This window comes from Electrophorus electricus, chromosome 3 (genome assembly GCF_013358815.1).
Source record: "Electrophorus electricus isolate fEleEle1 chromosome 3, fEleEle1.pri, whole genome shotgun sequence".
Classification (NCBI taxonomy): Eukaryota; Metazoa; Chordata; class Actinopteri; order Gymnotiformes; family Gymnotidae; genus Electrophorus; species Electrophorus electricus.
In genome coordinates, this window is record NC_049537.1 from 32,529,874 (window position 1) to 32,535,356 (window position 5,483).

General features: G+C 37.9%; 4 non-coding genes across 4 annotated transcripts; all 4 read right to left on the minus strand.

Moving 5' to 3' along the window:
- Positions 1–312: 312 nt before the first annotated feature.
- On the minus strand, positions 313–384 carry trnac-gca. Its single transcript has one exon. It is a non-coding gene; the product is annotated as a tRNA-Cys (tRNA).
- A 1,306-nt stretch (positions 385–1,690) lies between these two features.
- trnac-gca lies at positions 1,691–1,762 on the minus strand. Its single transcript has one exon. It is a non-coding gene; the product is annotated as a tRNA-Cys (tRNA).
- Positions 1,763–3,073: 1,311 nt separating this feature from the next.
- trnac-gca lies at positions 3,074–3,145 on the minus strand. The gene has a single exon. It is a non-coding gene; the product is annotated as a tRNA-Cys (tRNA).
- A 1,311-nt stretch (positions 3,146–4,456) lies between these two features.
- trnac-gca lies at positions 4,457–4,528 on the minus strand. The gene has a single exon. It is a non-coding gene; the product is annotated as a tRNA-Cys (tRNA).
- Positions 4,529–5,483: the final 955 nt, after the last annotated feature.

The following is a 5,483-nucleotide window of genomic DNA, read 5'->3' on the forward strand; positions in this document are numbered from 1 at the left end:
TTTTGATGAAATAGCAACCAATTATGCAGTAGTGACCTCTGGATTTCCAATCAAAGTAAAGATTGCATTGGAACATCTTATTCCTGAATCAAATGATCTTTCACTGATCTCATGTCCTGTTAAGGGCTGTTTTTGTTTATACTCCCATGAGCACATCATCCCTTACAGAGTCCTGACCTTGATCAAATTTAAAAAATGGAATATGCTTACTGACACTGAAGTTACTGGAATTTTTTTAAATGTTATATAAATGCACTAAAGTTGCATGGCAATACATGATATTTTTAGAAATAAGAAATCATTGCAGCCACAAGGGGGCACCCAGAGTTGAACTGGGGACCTCTTGATCTGCAGTCAAATGCTCTACCACTGAGCTATACCCCCATTGAAAGGCATCTCTGAGGTCACTCAATTGACCGCAAAAGCAGTACTTGGGTGCCCAAGTGCATGTTCCAATGTCAAGCAGCCAAAGGGATTGTCAAGATTGCATTGAGATAGCATGCAATTATGCAGTAGTAACCTCAGAATCATCAGTCAAAGAAAAGATTGAATTTGAACATTTTATTCCAGAATCAAATTGTCTGCCACTGAGCTAACATGCTGTAAAGAGTTGTATTCACATTCACTGTCATGTGGACATCATCCCCTACTGAGTCTTGAACTTGATCAAATTAAGAAAGGGAAATATGATTACTGACTGAAGTTACTGGTCTTTTTGGGAATGTGATGTAAATGCATTAAAGTTGCGTGTTGGATGGCAGTACAATATATTTTTAAAAAGCCCTCACCTCAGACACTACGAAGCACCCAAAGTTAAACTGGAGACCTCTTGAACCAAAATCAAATACTCTACCACTAAGAAATTCCATGAACATACTTCAAAGCTGAGGAAGCTCAGGATACCAAGAAAGCAATCGCTGGGTACCCCAAAGAAATATATTTTCACAGAATGCACATTACATCTTTTAATCTGAAAAAGAGAAGAAAATGTGACAAGATATCTGCAATGGCAGGTATTCACATTTTTCCGAGTTGATACTATCAGTGAGTAAAAGTTGCATAGTGCATACCGAAATGTCAAGGAGGACCAGGCTATCTCACTCTTGCTACAACTGAGCACCCAGAATTGACCTGCTCATCTGCAGACAGCATTTATGACCACTGGGCTATAATTCTTTTAAGACCTGTGTTCAGGATTGATTTTATCAACACACCAGGCCTTATTCAGTGGTGACAATTGTGTAAACGTATTAAAATAGCAGAAGATATCTATATTTGACTTCTAAGTTATTGTATGTTTTCCTTAGGGTGCACTGTAATTGCAAAAGTTTTGTCAAGCAAATTTTCCAAAGTCAAGCAACCAATAGCATTCTGAAGATTTTGATGAAATAGCAACCAATTATGCAGTAGTGACCTCTGGATTTCCAATCAAAGTAAAGATTGCATTGGAACATCTTATTCCTGACTCAAATGATCTTTCACTGATCTCACGTCCTGTTAAGGGCTTTGTACGTTTATACTCCCATGAGCACATCATCCCTTACAGAGTCCTGAACTTGATCAAATTTAAAAAATGGAATATGCTTACTGACACTGAAGTTACTGGAATTTTTTTGAATGTTATATAAATGCACTAAAGTTGCATGGCAATACATGATATTTTTAGAAATAAGAAATCATTGGAGCCACAAGGGGACACCCAGAGTTGAACTGGGGACCTCTTGATCTGCAGTCAAATGCTCTACCACTGAGCTATACCCCCATTGAAAGCCATTTCTGAGGTCACTCAATTGACCGTAAAAGCAGTACTTGGGTGCCCAAGTGCATGTTCCAATGTCAAGCAGCCAAAGGGATTGTCAAGATTGCATTGAGATAGCATCCAATTATGCAGTAGTAACCTCAGGATCATCAGTCAAAGAAAAGATTGTATTTGAACATTTCATTCCAGAATCAAATTATCTGCCACTGAGCTAACATGCTGTAATGAGTTGTATTCACATTCACTGTCATGTGGACATCATCCCCTACTGAGTCTTGATCTTGATCAAATTAAGAAAGGGAAATATGATTACTGACTCTGAAGTTATTGGTCTTTTTGGGAATGTGATGTAAATGCATTAAAGTTACGTGTTGGATGGCAGTAGAATATTTTTTTAAAAAGTACTTCACCTCAGACACTAGGGAGCACCAATTGTTAAACTGGAGACCTCTTGAACCAAAATCAAATACTCTACCACTAAGAAATTCCATGAACATACTTCAAAGCTGAGGAAGCTCAGGATAACCAAGAAAGCAATCGCTGGGTACCCCAAAGAAATATATTTTCACAGAATGCACATTACATCTTTTAATCTGAAAAAGAGAAGAAAATGTGACAAGATATCTGCAATGGCAGGTATTCACATTTTTCCGAGTTGATACTATCAGTGAGTAAAAGTTGCATAGTGCATACCGAAATGTCAAGGAGGACCAGGCAATCTCACTCTTGCTACAACTGAGCACCCAGAATTGACCTGCTCATCTGCAGACAGCATTTATGACCACTGGGCTATAATTCTTTTAAGAGCTGTGTTCAGGATTGATTTTTTCAACACACCAGGGCTTATTCAGTGGTGACAATTGTGTAAACGTATTAAAATAGCAGAAGATATCTATATTTGACATCTAAGTTATTGCATGTTTTCCTTAGGGTGCACTGTAATTGCAAACGTTTTCTCTAGCAAATTTTCCAAAGTCGAGCAGCCAATAGCATTCTGAAGATTTTGATGAAATAGCAACCAATTATGCAGTAGTGACCTCTGGATTTCCAATCAAAGCAAAGATTGCTTGGGAACATCTTATTCCTGAATCAAATGATCTTTCACTGATCTCACGTCCTGTTAAGGGCTTTGTACGTTTATACTCCCATGAGCACATCATCCCTTACAGAGTCCTGAACTTGATCAAATTTTAAAAAATGCAATACGCTTACTGACACTGAAGTTACTGGAATTTTTTTGAATGTTATATAAATGCACTAAAGTTGCATGGCAATACATGATATTTTTAGAAATAAGAAATCATTGGAGCCACAAGGGGGCACCCAGAGTTGAACTGGGGACCTCTTGATCTGCAGTCAAATGCTCTACCACTGAGCTATACCCCCATTGAAAGGCATTTCTGAGGTCACTCAATTGACCGCAAAAGCAGTACATGGGTGCCCAAGTGCATGTTCCAATGTCAAGCAGCCAAAGGGATTGTCAAGATTGCATTGAGATAGCATCCAATTATGCAGTAGTAACCTCAGGATCATCAGTCAAAGAAAAGATTGTATTTGAACATTTCATTCCAGAATCAAATTATCTGCCACTGAGCTAACATGCTGTAATGAGTTGTATTCACATTCACTGTCATGTGGACATCATCCCCTACTGAGTCTTGATCTTGATCAAATTAAGAAAGGGAAATATGATTACTGACTCTGAAGTTACTGGTCTTTTTGGGAATGTGATGTAAATGCATTAAAGTTACGTGTTGGATGGCAGTAGAATATTTTTTTTAAAAAGCACTTCACCTCAGACACTAGGGAGCACCAATAGTGAAACTGGAGACCTCTTGAAACAAAATCAAATACTCTACCATTAAGAAATTCCATGAACATACTTCAAAGCTGAGGAAGCTCAGGATACCAAGAAAGCAATCGCTGGGTACCCCAAAGAAATATATTTTCACAGAATGCACATTACATCTTTTAATCTGAAAAAGAGAAGAAAATGTGACAAGATATCTGCAATGGCAGGTATTCAAATTTTTCCGAGTTGATACTATCAGTGAGTAAAAGTTGCATAATCCGTACCGAAATGTCAAGGAGGACCAGGCTATCTCACTCTTGCTACAAGTGAGCACCCAGAATTGACCTGCTCATCTGCAGACAGCATTTATGACCACTGGGCTATAATTCTTTTAAGAGCTGTATTCAGGATTGATTTTTTCAACACACCAGGGCTTATTCAGTGGTGACAATTGTGTAAACGTATTAAAATAGCAGAAGATATCTATATTTGACATCTAAGTTATTGCATGTTTTCCTTAGGGTGCACTGTAATTGCAAACGTTTTCTCAAGCAAATTTTCCAAAGTCAAGCAACCAATAGCATTCTGAAGATTTTGATGAAATAGCAACCAATTATGCAGTAGTGACCTCTGGATTTCCAATCAAAGTAAAGATTGCTTGGGAACATCTTATTCCTGAATCAAATGATCTTTCACTGATCTCACGTCCTGTTAAGGGCTTTGTATGTTTATACTCCCATGAGCACATCATCCCTTACAGAGTCCTGAACTTGATCAAATTTAAAAAAATGCAATATGCTTACTGACACTGAAGTTACTGGAATTTTTTTGAATGTGATATAAATGCACTAAAGTTGCATGGCAATACATGATATTTTTAGAAATAAGAAATCATTGCAGCCACAAGGGGGCACCCAGAGTTGAACTGGGGACCTCTTGATCTGCAGTCAAATGCACTACCACTGAGCTATACCACCATTGAAAGCCGTCTCTGAGATCACTCAATTGACCGCAAAAGCAGTACTTGGGTGCCCAAGTGCATGTTCCAATGTCAAGCAGCCAAAGGGATTGTCAAGATTGCATTGATATAGCATGCAATTATGCAGTAGTAACCTCAGAATCATCAGTCAAAGAAAAGATTGAATTTGAACATTTTATTCCAGAATCAAATTGTCTGCCACTGAGCTAACATGCTGTAAAGAGTTGTATTCACATTCACTGTCATGTGGACATCATCCCCTACTGAGTCTTGAACTTGATCAAATTAAGAAAGGGAAATATGTTTACTGACTCTGAAGTTACTGGTCTTTTTGGGAATGTGATGTAAATGCATTAAAGTTGCTTGTTGGATGGCAGTAGAATATTTTTTTAAAAAGCACTTCACCTCAGACACTAGGGAGCACCAATAGTTAAACTGGAAACCTCTTGAACCAAAATCAAATACTCTACCACTAAGAAATTCCATGAACATACTTCAAAGCTGAGGAATCTCAGGATACCAAGAAAGCAATCGCTGGGTACCCCAAAGAAATATATTTTATCAGAATGCACATTACATCTTTTAATCTGAAAAAGAGAAGAAAATGTGACAAGATATCTGCAATGGCAGGTATTCAAATTTTTCCGAGTTGATACTATCAGTGAGTAAAAGTTGCATAGTGCATACCGAAATGTCAAGGAGGACCAGGCTATCTCACTCTTGCTACAAGTGAGCACCCAGAATTGACCTGCTCATCTGCAGACAGCATTTATGATCACTGGGCTGTAATTCTTTTAAGACCTGTGTTCAGGATTGATTTTATCAACACACCAGGCCTTATTCAGTGGTGACAATTGTGTAAACGTATTAAAATAGCAGAAGATATCTATATTTGACTTCTAACTTATTGTATGTTTTCCTTAGGGTGCACTGTAATTGCAAAAGTTTTGTCA